Source organism: Centruroides sculpturatus, unplaced genomic scaffold (genome assembly GCF_000671375.1).
Source record: "Centruroides sculpturatus isolate CEXI.00-Female unplaced genomic scaffold, Cexi_2.0 scaffold883, whole genome shotgun sequence".
Lineage (NCBI taxonomy): Eukaryota > Metazoa > Arthropoda > Arachnida > Scorpiones > Buthidae > Centruroides > Centruroides sculpturatus.
The window spans coordinates 311,968-326,784 of NW_019385114.1; the positions used below are offsets into that span (position 1 = coordinate 311,968).

At 31.3% G+C, this 14,817-nt stretch overlaps 1 long non-coding RNA gene across 1 annotated transcript in view; it reads left to right on the forward strand.

Moving 5' to 3' along the window:
• The window catches only part of LOC111634980, a 15,191-nt gene extending 2,791 nt beyond the window's left edge, over positions 1 to 12,400 (forward strand). Inside the window, exons 2-3 of the long non-coding RNA XR_002758316.1 lie at positions 11,547 to 11,697; positions 11,788 to 12,400. This is a non-coding gene — a long non-coding RNA (uncharacterized LOC111634980). The remainder of the gene's footprint in view (positions 1 to 11,546; positions 11,698 to 11,787) is intronic.
• The last annotated feature ends 2,417 nt before the right edge of the window (positions 12,401 to 14,817 follow it).

The following is a 14,817-nucleotide window of genomic DNA, read 5'->3' on the forward strand; positions in this document are numbered from 1 at the left end:
ACTGAAAAATGCATTTTGTAGTTGTAAATGTATAAATAACCATAATAAAATAATAATTGATTAAAAAATGTAGTTTTATTTGCACTTTACCTTTGAGGATAGACGACGGTGGAGGTGAAAACTGGTGGCAGAAGAGAGGGAGAAGGGAAATGATACTAAAACTTAACTTACATAGCATAATGTAACAATAACTTAAAAATAACTTAGAAAAGATAAAAAAATTAGTGTTGTTTTATATATATATATATATATATTTGAATTTTTATTCACTGCTTTTTGCTTTCTTTCTTCACTTCCACCATCACTTTCACTGGATAGAGTGAAACTGCTTGTTACTGCTTGATAAAATATCTATCAAAAGAAGTTTGGCTTTGTCTACTTTTTAAAATGTTTCTAAAATGACTTAGGCAAATGTCATTACTCTGAGCAGCAATACAGCTAGTGTGAACCTTTTTTGGGATGTTTCTTTTCAATAAAATCAGTCACTTTCTAATAATACCACAAGATTTTCTTTATCGAGTGAGATCCTTCCGCGACAAAGCAAACACGCAGACTGAGACAAATGAACAGAAGTGAATAAAAAATGGCGCTGCGAACTAATATAACATCGTATGGTAAGTTTTTGTTAGTATCGTGGAGCAAAAATATGTTTGAATTTCATGTCGTATCCTGAAAATTTCGTATGCTGGGCTGTTCGTATCCTGAGGTACCACTGTAATAATAATTACAAAGTTTTAAAACTTAAGGAGTATATTTAATTCTAAATGTTAAGATCTTCAAGTTCATGATAAATATTTTTAAGCATCTAACTATGCTTTTGCTGTTTTAAAAATCTAAAGCTCAGATGAGACTTTGAAACCTTATCATAATATACAAGTTCAAATCAATGAAAAGTATTGTGACCATAAGCTGTTTTTCAGAAGCTTATACACTAATGCAAAACAAATACAACTAAAATTCAAGGAAAAACAGTAAACATAAATATGCCAGTTCTTTGAAAATGAGTTTTAGACTTAATTTAAGGACTATTTTTACCATAAATTGTGAAAAGAATGGCTTAAAATTTAAAAACTTTACATATAGAATTATTGTTTAGAAAACAGACCACTCTTAAAAATTATACTGTTGTTTATTTTTGAATGGAATTTTGTGTGTTTAAATTTTCTTTGGTTTCAAATTCAAATCTTCAAATTTTTGCTGAAGTTTAGACTGACAAATGGAATTTTGAGATCAATACAATATTTACAATTTGTAGTGAACTTAGTGTAGTTATATTTTAATGAAGAGACTGCCTAAACTTAGCAACTTACAGGGTGCATATTTTAAAGTCCTTTTACACTTACATAACTGACATTGCAGATAGCTATAGTTATGGACATGATGTAGCACATAATCATTTTACTATGACTATAAGATGAGATTGCTTGCAGCACTCCTGGCAGTAAAATATGGAAATTAGCACTTCAATTTGAAAACAATACATAGTACAAATTTGTAGAGCATGACTGATTTAGTATTAAAGGAACCCTATGTATATGAATAGGGTGAATAGAAAATGTAAAATGCTAATTTGTCAGTATTTAATTCATATTAAACCTTCATTGATAATTGTGTTACAAAGAAGTAAATTGTGAGAAATAGGGACAGAATAAGAAATATACATTTGTATCCAGGACAGAATTCATTGTTGATTGGAATAATTTACCATGGCCATCTAATGCACAATTCTACTTCCATGCTTCTGACACAGTGATGTAATATTGATAGGAAAGAAAATGACAAATTAGCATTTCATGCTTTCTATTCACATTATTTATGTATGTTGGATTCCTTTTGTGCAAAACTGGTCCTGTTCTGCACTTTGTAATTGACTACTTTATCTGCATTATTGACAATTTCAAATGGAAGTGAACTTAATTGAGGTGAAGCATTAGCAAAGCCTCTTCTATATTGCTTACAGAATTGTGTTCATTTTCAAAATCTGTTTGATTAAACTTTGCCATTTTCCATTAATTGCATGATGAGAAATCCAAAACTGTAATAAAAAATGGTTCATGACTGTGATTTTGAGATATAAGGTTGTAGCACGATTTCACATAACAAAGCAATATTGCACGAATCATGCAACTTTGTCATGCAATGGTCCACAGTTGCTAGCTAGCACATCTATGGGCTTATAGAGTTGAGTTTGTTCTCAAAAAATAATGAGCCAATTTTGATAAAATGTGGCCATTTTCTATTAATTGCAAGGAGAAATCCAAAAATGTATTGTGGGTCCATTTAAATGTAAAAAATAAGAGTACATGACTTTGTTTTCGATATACAGAGGTATTAGGCCTAAAGTGACAATGTTCATTATATCTGATGCAACTGTGCATACTTAACAGAATTTAAGCCTAGGGGCCAAAAATAAAATTGGCATTGCATGCACCTAGTGGAAAATATGCACAAAAAATGAACAAAACGCAAGAACAAAGCAATTGATGGCAATTACTTTGTTCTTACTTGGATTGCATTTCCATGTTGGCACATGCAAGGATTATCTTTCCCATGGCTGGTGGGTACAAGAAAGCCTCTTGTGGCAGCAAGTGCAAAGTTCATCAGTCTGCATCTGTCAAGTATAAAGATTGCCTTGTCTATGCCTAACAGATGCAGGGATTACTTCTTACATTCTGGCTCCACCTCAATTCTATTGCAATATGACAAAGTTGTGCAATGTCCTAGTTTTTTATAATTCATACCACGAAAATAGATATACAACTCTGAATTAATAAAAATAACTAGAAGCTTTGTTTATGGTCTTTTTTAGCAGGCCAATCCTAGCTATATATAAATACATATAATTGATATCAAGACAACATTAAGAAAAAGGAAAGTATGATTTGTTTTTAAGTGAAGATTTTTGTATTGTGTTGTGATGCAAAAAATGAGAAATTGACTAATTAAAATTGAAAAATCACATTGTCTTGATTTCAATGAACTCTTACAATTTCTTTATTTTTACATAGTTGTTATTCAGGTTGGTAGAATTTATAATGAATACAATTTGAATATATTGTTTATTATTGTCAAGTACATGTTTGACAATTCAACTTTGATCTGTAATTTGAAAGATTCTTATTGGTAATATAATTGTCAACTAAAAACTTTCCATGGTCTTTATAATTGTTAGAAATGAATTTATATTACAGTAAATCAGACTATGCATAGTCATGAATTCTATTAGAGTAAAAAAAAATCTGTTATATTTTGAACTTTTGTACAAAGAAATAACAATGTACACAAAAGACATTGTTTTACATTTTGTGCATATTTTTTGTAATGTTTAAAAAATGGAACGTGAATTGTTGCCATTTATCAAAAGTCTACTACTGTAAATATTTGTAATCTACCTTTTTAGACTTTCTTGGAGCACCTAGATTAATGTTTCCCAACATGGGGCATTTCAATTGTTAAGGAGGGCAATTTGAAAATGGACTCGCCCAGAGTTTAAGTTAATCGTATAGCCACTGTATATATTAGGGGGGCATAAGAATTTTAGAAAGGCTTAGGTGGGGCATAGCACAAAAAAGGTTGGAAAACACTGACCTAGAGTATTTTGTTTAAACTCAAATACTATCAAGTCTTTTATCCTATTATCAGGATTAAAATGCATGACTTATGGTGCCCAAGTGACTGACTACTAGTGGATCAGCTTGGTTTAATTTTTTGTTTTTCTTGTCAGGAGTGTGAAGTAATTGCTATAAAGCAGTGGTTCCCAAACTTTTTTGAATGCTAAATCCAGATTTTCCCAAGATGTCCTATGTCAAATTCTAACAAATTTGCAAAATAGCCAATATTTTTTTAAATTAAAGAGTTAGGATGATATGTAAAAAATAAATAAAAGACATATTTAAGATAACAATAAAATGTAATTGAACAAATTCAATTAATTATAATTAGTGGGATGGATGAGCCTGTTGAACACTACATAATTTTCTCAAATCTTGGAATCAAACTGGACACAGCCACTCTCATTTCCTTCTCCACATTGATTTTCATGCAATACTTAGTTTTTATCACAGTGACAGCCAAAAACCCAGCTTCATACAAATAAGAACTCACAAATGGAATTAAAATTCTCTGAGCTTTACCATTCAGAAGGGATATTCATCTTTTACTGATATCCAAAATTCAGTTAATTCCATGCTGCTAAATTTTGTTCAATGTATCGTTGCAAAGCAACTCAATAAGATTCTCTTCTGCAGCAGTGAATTCACACGGAGCACTGACATTAAATGAATCTTGAATCCATGCAAATTTATTGATTTTATCGTTTTGAAAATGTATCTCAAACCAGATGAGAAGCTGTGATAAATGTTCTTCAAAAATGGATTTCATACCTTGAGAGAAATCAACTCCACTGGAGGTCAAAAACTGTTGCAATAAAGGGAAACATTCTTTTCCTCTGACTTCATTTATTTTTCTTTTCCATAGTTTTAATTTTCTTATAAAAACTGAAATTTTCTCAATCAACTTTAAAAGGTGCATGTTGCTTCCCTGCAGGGAGAGATTCAGAGCATTTTCAAAAATATCACGTATGCCAGTTTACCAAAAAATTTTTATTCATAAAATTTTCAACATACTTCTTTAAGAAAAATATAAATTTCCTGTCATAGTTCAAACATATGTGTCAAAACATTACCACGAGAGAGTGATGGTCCTTTTGTGGTAATGTTTTGTACTCTCTCAAAGTGCTGTAGTGCAACAAAGACATGCTCAGATCCCATATCCTCACATAGTTTTTTTGAAAAATCTTGCCTTTAATGGCTGAGTTTTTTATAAAGTTTACTACATTCACTATATATTCTAAGGTAAATGTAATATACACTTTACACCTACACTTTACTATATAACATAATTGCACTTACATGTTGTGGCATTACCAACGGTGAATATGAAGTATAGATGAGTTCACAAGTACTTTCAATAGCATAAATCTAGCATCATCAGGTGAATATTGAATACAATGGTTTTCAAATTCTGAGCTTTCGAACAACTTACGAAAATATATGAAGCACATGGATGGAATATCAATATGAATTTGAAATAGGATAAGAAAAGACTTACTATGACACCTTGTGAACATGCAACCCAAGTTTATTAATTCCAAACATTTTCGGTCATGTTAAATGACCTTTCTCAAGAAAAAACAAAATGAAAAACAAGCGGTTAAAAAAGACTGTAAAAATCGAACGCTTAGTAAAAATGCAAAAAATGAACAGGCTTTTCGAACATTATAAAATTATATTCTGTTGCAATTTAAGTACATTATCTTTAATCTTGCAACCAGAAGTATAAACAACATAAAATTATAGAAAATTAAATTACAATCTAAAAAGATAATAAGTACAGAGAGTTACCACCTCTGATCATTGTTTTCACATAAATGCTTTGTTTTTGGTATAAGGATGCATAGTATCTTTTTCTTTCTATTATTACAGTTTATATTAAGCTAGAGGACCATGCTGCCAATACTTTTGTAGCTTCTTGAAAATTGATTGTGAGGCCTTTATGGTTTGCTTTACAAATCTGCCAAGCTTCCGCATAGTACTGGTGCTTACGATCTTGAACTACTTGCAGTAGATTTGCTTGGTCCCATTCAGCTTTGACATCTTGTGAGTCTGCTAAAACATAGGTGGCCAATGCAGTGCATGATTGTTCCTTTCTTATATTTCCTTGGTGTTCTGCTAACGTGGCTTTGATGGATCTTCCTGTGGCTCCTATATACATTAATTTATTATGTCGCCATGAATCCCTAATGGGGATTTTATAGACACCAGGGAGTGTGTTTCTATCTGCCTCAGCCTTATCTGATCATAATAGTTCATATGAAGTGGGGGTTCTTTTATATACAATTCTTTTGTTCTTGGCTTTTCCGATGCGTCGAAACATATTGCTCAGCGATACGTTATAATCTATCGTTATAAACCCTTTGTTATTGGGTAAATTTTTTTTCTTATGGCATGTCTTGCTCTTGCTGGTAATAGCATTAATCAATATTAATGCTATTATGTATTTCTTGGCTAAGTTATATATATATTTCAGTTTATCTGTTCTATCCTTTGCATTGTTACAATGCGAATAAGCTCTTATGATAAGCGCTCAGAACACTGCCAGTTTATATGATGGAGGATCATGCAAGATCTAAGGAATAAATATAGGGTTATATGTGGGCTTTCCGTAGACTTTAGTACTGAATTGTCCTAGTCAGTTAATTTGTATGTAAAGATCCAAAAAATGTATGATCTTATCATTTTCCTGCTCTATCTCTAAACTGAATCTGTTGTCATTTATATCTTTTATAAAATGCTATATGTTGGGTTTAATGTTCCAGAATATAAGTACATTGTCTACGTATCAAGCATACATTATCATTTGTGCTTCATACTTCGGCAGCACTGCTTTTTCTAGCGTTCCTAGAATCGTCTAGTAAAAATTAAAAAACGTATACTTTCTTACTAGTTTATTTATATGTAATAATAAAAATACATATATACACAGTCTTGCATTTTTATTAGTCATGTTTTTTCCGTTTGTGGGGTTAAAGAATCTGTCTAATGTTGATTGCTTTTCCCTCTTCTTCAGGATTTTTCGGAAGTAATTAATAGCATTGTAATTGTAGATATCCCTAAGACTATTAACCTCAACCCGGTTTGGATGCCATTCTAAGACTGTCGTTCTGACATCATCCCACTTCAAAAAAATGTTTAATAGCAGATATCGGCATTAATCCTCTTTTTCAGAAGAAAACATATCTCGCCAAGTTTTTTGACTTTCTTCATTCAAGAGTTCTTGGTGTTCTTCTGTCATCAGATGCATTTCAGGTTCCATTATGAGCTCTTCAATGTTCTTTATTTCTAAGATGTGATTTTTGTTACTCCTTTAGCTGCTTGAGTCTTCTTGCTTATACTGTATCTTTATTAGATAAGATTAAACTGCACCCTACTGTAGATTTGTTGAAGCCATACTGCCCAGCAAATTTAGATATCTTCTACCCACTCTCTATCTTTGCTATTTTACCTTTTCAAAAATAAAACTCGACGCAAAACTTAACGAGTGCCTGCCTGACAGTCTCGCGAATACTATAAAAGAATTGTTTGTCTGAAAAATAAGGCTGGAATTACAGGGGAGAGTTTCAAAGTTCAGAGTAATACTATCCGACCAGTATATACCTGGTTGAGCGTCGATGTTGATGTCTCCCGCACTCCGAAAAGTTACAAAATGAATGTTGCCTGAAGACAAGGGAAGACTAATCAGTATTCATTATTTTATGTTGCTACTTCTTGTTCTGAGAGGTGTTCATAGTCTGAACATAAAAATCTATTACAAAAGTGTTCGTTATCCGATTTGTTCGTAGTCTGAACTGTTCGTTATCTGATCACACACTGTAATTATTAATTAAAAGTAATTGGAGTAAAAATAAAGTAATGCCTACTTTTAATATTTTTTAAACTTTTATTACTTCTTTATTATTTTACAATATTTTAGTTTGTATAAAATATTGTTCCTTTTACCCAGATTGAAGGTCTTTGTCAGTAAATGATCTACTCAATCAGTACCTTTAAGATTGCAAGAATGCATTGAATTAGATGGCAAGCATAGAACCTTTTCTGTAAATTATCATGTTGTATATTGATGTCACACCAGAAATTATTTTATATCCTAAATAATTCAGAATTACAATTATTCAAAATTTTGAATAAATTGTTCTTAAATACATACAACTAACCTTATGCCATTGCCATGCTTTCTTACACATGGCAATTGCTTTATGGCAATCTAGACACATTGCTTTGACGATTATTAATGAAAATTTAACATCTGTTCAATTACAACACATTATGTAACTTTATAGTATTATTGTTATTTTTTAATATTATTATAATTTATCATCCATATAACATTTAATCATTTGCAGCATATGTATGTTAATTTTATACTGTATTATTATAGTTTTGTATTTTATAAATATCTAAATATATAAAATTACTTGGACTGACTGACTGAGTGATTGTCTGATTGATTTGTCATCACCCAGAGCAAACCGCTGAACCTAGAGGTGAAATTTTGTACACAGTTAGGGTACGTCACGAAAATGCACACTAAGGAGGGATTTTTTGAAATTCCCCATGGGGGAGAGGGAAAGGATTAAGGCTTAACCTGAAGAATGGCTTCTACTGTAATATTTTAGATGCAATTTTTTGCTTTCAACTACGTTTAGTTTTCATTGAGTATTTAGGTGTATTAAATTGATAACATTTCAGACATTGTTATAAATATTTTTATATATTTCGATTTTTTACCAAATGTTTGAGCCGTTTTAAATTCGAATTTGTTATTGAATATTGGTTCGATTATAGAATGATTGTAAATGTTTTAGAAAATTGATCAAATTGAAAATAGTTTGTTTGATTCTCGGCAATTCTCATCATTCTCAGTGGTAGGTGTTATATAACAATTTCTATGGTTGTTGAAATACTGAATGTAAATGGGGTTTGCTTGCAAAATTCGTGTGGGCAAAGTCGCGGGTAACAGTTAGTGTATATATATTAGATTTATGTAATTATTTATCACATAACTTTATAACTCTAGATGAAAAAAAATAGAACTTTTGAATTTTAAATTTATTCCTAAATTTTAAGTATTGTATTGATCACATGTATTGTACTGAAGCAGATCTATTATGAGATTGAAAACATCTGTCATAGTTGAATTAAAGCTTGCTGGTTTTAAAATTAAGGTTAATATATGTAATTCAGAATTTATAAGATAACAGTTTTATGTTCCTTGACATTGATCTTAATCTTAATTTTGAAAGTTTATTTTCTTCAAGATGAATCTAAAATTATTTAATAAATAAAATTAATAATTATTAATTTAGATAAGAGAGAGCACCTAACANGGTTGATTCTTATTGACTTTCATTGAATAAATTGTTATTTGAATTTTACTAAATTTTGTATATAGTTTATTACTAGAACTTTTATTAAATATTTAATTTGTTATTGACAAACTTGGTCATTATTTAATTCGGTGCACGCTTAAAGTCCAGGCCTGGCACACTAACGCGAATCCGCGTAAAGTACCCATTAGGGAACGGCTATTTCTGGCACACAGTCGTGTTGATAATCGTTGGAAAAGTCGGAAAAATAATATAGTACTTTACAGTGGTACATTTATTTATGGCAAAGATCTTATTTTCACTTTACTGAGTGTCTAGTAGGTAATGTGCGGATTACCTAGATACTCTGCACATTATCTAGGTAATTTGAGAAATGGAACAATTTTCACAACTTTAACAGATCATCCTAGTTAATCTGCAGATTAGCTAGGTAATGTACACATTAACGACTTTTGAGCTTTAGCAGTAACATATACACAATTTTAGGTCTACTCTTTTTTCTTATGAAACCTTTTCTTCTTTTTGATGCTTCTCCAAACTCGTTTCTGATTTCCTTTTCTGGTTTCTCGATTGAGCATCCAACAGTAGTCAGCTAACATATTGACATCTCATTTTCCTTGGTGACGTCTCTCGATATCACGGACATCCTGATGAAATCTTTCACCTTGTTCTTCATTGTAGGCTCCCAAGTTTTCGGGAAAATAGTCAATATGGGAGTGTAAGAAATGAACTTTTAAGCTCATCTTACATCCTTGAGCTTCATATACTGCTGCCAGCATGCATTGTACAATGGTTTTGTAGTCAGGATCCTTAGTATTCCCCAAAAACTTATGCACTACTTTCTTGAAAGAGTCCCATGCTTCTTTTTCCTTTTTTCCATTGTTTCCAAAAATCTGCTTTGTCTTGATCTCCAAGTTTCAATTTGAAATACACAAATTAAACTTTCTTCACAAACTCATTTATGTTTCTTTGTTGACTTTTCACTGTGTATTCACCACAAACATAACAGATGCTGTTGGGAGAAATTACACAACCTCTGCAAGCCATACTCCAGAAATAAAAATACAAGCACAGTAGCATTCAAATGCTGGATATAAACTGAGTGTGGCATTAGATGGCCAGCAAGATACTGAACTTATTTAGCTTGTTGAAACATGATCTAATCCAACAGCAGGTTGTTTATATTTATTTCTAGTATCCCAGATAACATGTCAAAACATGCTCAACGTCACCAATAATATTACTCACTATCAACTTTTAACCTGTTTCTATATGATCACGTGATCTTCCTCCTAACACTAAAACTACTTAACCCACCTCCCCCTATCACTACTCTCTTCAACCATTAACATTTTTATTTATTTATTAAAAAGTCCAGCTATAATTGATAGAATTAATGTGAAAAGTCTTCGTTTTAAGACCATTTTTTAAATAAATAAAAAAGAATACTAAATTTTAAGTTAACTAGGAATTCTACGCTAAATACAAACAAAAACTTGAGTGTAAGAAAAAAATTGATGAGATGGAATTTTTTTTTGGTATTTTTTTTTTGTTTTTACCAAGTTGAATCTGTAAGAAAATGTATAAAAATCCTATGCAGTTTTTTACTTACAGACCTGTGTAATCAAATAAATATTTTATTTATTTTTATGAAATTAAAAAATACAGGGTGTTTTTATANAGATAAGAGAGAGGACCTAACATCTACCTCTAGTAGCAAATTACTTAGTATTCAATCATTAAATAGCAGATTTATAGCCTGATTATTTAAGGTGATCATTTGTTATGTTTCTAAGATGTTCAACTTTATTATTATTAGTTAAATTAGATCAAAATGCATTATTAGAATTTAATACCCAAGAAACATTCACTGTACACAGTTTGTGATATAATGCATGTACTATGTAAGAAAATACCACCATACTATCACTTTGGGTTTATGGTGATATTTTTTTACAATGTATGCTTCCAGTTGTGATTTGTTTACATCATTGGTTCTCAACCCATGTTCCATAATAATAATAAAAAAAGAATTTTAAACAAAATTACTGAGGAAATAGAGAAAGGATGTCAATATAAAAAACTTGCACCTTATCTTAGATTACTCTAGCAAATATTTAATGAACAAGAATGTTTTCAACCTATTTGATAGGCCTTCATTAGTTGTTGAATACCCAACAGTCATTGAACATACAAACATTTGAATCAAATAGAATACACACAATTCAAAATTTAACTTTAAGATATGAATAGAAGGAAACACAAAATAAAAATTAACATTATATTAATAATATTGAAAACAATAATAAACAAAAGTTTAACTAAGTTAGATTTTGTAAAGTGATTTCTAAACATGGACAAAGTGTCTTCATTGCAGTAGTTAATGCAGCAAATACTTCTATTAGTCTTGTATATTTCCAAGATTTCCTTGTTTTTAAGGTAATTAAGATTGCTGGTAGACCTAATACCCCGTTCTCACTGAGCATTTCAATCTAAATTGATCAAGATCAGTGACTGTGCCATGGTGCAACCTCTCTCAACCATTTAAATCTCTACTGAAACAAGGTTCAATTATGATTGACTCAAGAGTTTTTGAAACTAGATCCAGTCATAAGATAGTTCCCACAATCCCACATGCTTGAGAAAAAACAAGATGGCTGCAGAACAAGTGTCAGGCTATCAACAGAGAAATAAAAAAGATATTTGGAGAGATGATGAGATCTGGCTATTCTTGGATATATAGCAAAAAAAAGGTATATATTTCTAACCAAAACTTTAATTTTGTTTGTTGATGTTCATGACTTAATGCATAGTTATGTCAGTTTTGTCATCGTTTGCAATAGCTGGGTTCTTCTCAAGCAGACTGCCTGTGCGAACAGCTCAATGTACAAGTAGTGACAGTTACAATTAAGATTGTGAGTAAATCAAGATCAAAGTGAGTCGTGGATTGTGTGCAAACCAGGGCTGTGGTATCAGTAGATTTTTATATGACTTCGACTCTGACCAGGGGCAGAATTGTTAACAAAATAGGCCCGAAAATTCTGACATCATTACATGACCTCAGAATATAAGCTTCAATAAATATAGTTCTAATAAAGATAGAACATAGAAACATTTTTATTCCAAAGCTAAAAGTAAGTAATGACATAGTCAATATATAAATATGTATTCATTAATTTTTACTTTTCCAGCTGTTATATATGAGGGCGGTTTTTTCCCAACCTCCAATAGTCCATAAAACAAAGACAAGTGGGAATAACAAAATGAATTTATTATCAAAAGTTAGGTACAAACATGGTTACTATTCAACATAATCACTGTGAAGATTAATCCTTTGCTTCTGCCATCTTGTTTACGTTTATCTTGTGTTCCCTCCTAAGGCAATATAGGTCAGTCAGGCGATATTATTTTAAAAATTCACCAAAAATCAAATTACAGTAGAGCCTCAAACTCAGCACTCGGTAACCTGGCACTCCGGATAACTCGGCCACACCCTGGCAGGGCAAAAAAATCCTTAGTTAATTAATTTTCATGATAAAGACAGCTTTATGCCTCATAAAGTGTTTTTCTGAGGTCTGTCTTATCAGNTTAATGTTAATTTTATTATCATAATATCCAAAGTCAGATTATTGACCAGATGATGCTACTTCATATTATTTAACATTGCCATTTTTATTTAGAATTTACCTTATCTTATTCAAGAAACTGAATGAATATTAATAATTCTATTACTCAGAAGAGATAGAAGGAAACCTTTTCCAAGGTTATAGAAATTTTGGCACAATTCTGTATCTGGGACTCAAATGATGGAAGCATCTATACCAGGGGTGGCCAACAGTTTTTGCCCCCCGGGCCAAATTGGAAAGAAAACTTTTTCCACGGGCCAAACCAGAGGCTGCCCTAGGAAGATTTTGAAGTGGTACACGATCTCATTGTGGTGTCACCCCATAGAGACTGAATTGTAGATAGAGATTACAGATACATTTTTCACATTATCATGCTTTATCAACATTCTATGCTGTACTTATGAGATTTGTAATGGAGGGTTAACTCTAAATGCACAGTGAGTTGTTGACCTTTTTTTTTTTTTTTTAGGTGTCAGAATATTTCATCGAGCTATTCGGACTTCAGTAGCTAATATTGAAAGATTGATTGCAGACCACATAAATTCATTAGACGGGTCAGATCTGGCCTGCGGGCCGTATGTTGGCCATGCCTGATCTATACCATCACAATCCACCATGCTGTCCCAGTAAGATCAGTCTGAAAAGCGAGGAGCATTCAATGGGAACATAGTATATTAACTATGGGAAGGAGTGGGATAAATACATTTCATTCTTTTCCCACATTTCAGAGGCATTTTATCACATATTTCATTGGAAATAGATGTATCAGCAATGTCTGACAATATGAAACTTTCAAAAGAACACATTTGCATACTGTTGCTCTATCATTTCGAAAGTGGCCAAAATGCAACAAAGGCTTACAGTCTCATCTGCAAAGATTTTGTTAGTGTTCATGAGTGAACAAAAGTCAATCAACTGTTGTAAATATCAAAAGGCCAACAATGCAGAAGAAGGTGATGATCTGCATTAATTTGGGGCATCATCATGATGAAACTGTTTCCAACCTACATCACTGTCACAAAAGAACTCTGTGAACAATTGGATCATTTGAATGCCAAGATCAAAGAACTTTGTCCAAAATTCAACAAAGCCTGATATGCATCAGTGCATACAGCAAAATGACTGTAGGAAAGCTGGCTAGTCAGCTGAGAGGTTCTGCTTCATCTACCTTACAGCTCAAATTTGGTCCCAACTGACTATCATCTATTTCACGCCCTGCAGAACCATATTGCCAATATACAGTTCAATGATAATATCCAACACTCTAGACTTTATTCAAAGAAAAACTCCAGTCATTCTATGCTCATGGGATTGAGTTCAGAGTCTGATAATATTCCTTTAACTGTTTAAAGTTTCTTTTTTAGTCATTTTGATGAGTGTAAGAGAAAGGTAAATTTTCTTTCACCTGAAGATAAAAATTGTCCTAATTAATAGGTTTGAGTAAAAAGAGATGGCTATTCTGGGATTAGAATCTTTGGTATATTTAAGATGATGATAGTGTGCTATTTGGCAGGCCATCTACAGTTTTCCAGATGGAGGTATTATTAATTTAGTTATGAGATGGCACCTAATGCCTACCTCTAATAGCAAATTACTTTGTATTGATTATTTAATTATAACCGAATTGCAGCCCAAAAATTTATTATTCGATTGTTGGATGTTCATAGATATACTCAGACTTTTTGGATTATGTTGTATTTGGATTATGTTGTTAAAAACATTAAATTAAAATGAAATATAATTTTCCATAAGAAAACCATTGTGAAATATCAAAGATATGGACCGTTTATTTTGAAAGTGGTGTAAGTCCATTTTTTCTTCTTTCAAGATATTTAAACATTTGCATTTTAGTTGATTCAAAAATATAAATAAAGTGTACTAAGTTTGTCAATGTTTTTATGACTTTAGAAATATGTAAGTTGATTGCATAAAGACTTCTATGTGAATTTAACTAAACTAATATATTCTTTCTGGGCCATAAATGGACTTACACCACTTTCATAATTATTGAACTGTAAAATTCATTAAATTTCTATTATGTAAAACTCAATTTCACTTGAAACACATTGTGTTTTATTCTGATTTTGTTCATATATAATAACAAGAAATAAAATAGTATTGTTTATTCTGAACATTAAAAATATTTACTTATTGTTAAACTATTTTATGATAAATTTATCATTATTATGAGCTTACCATTAGACACTGCTTTTCATTTAGATTCATTACATGGATTTTTTTCTAGTC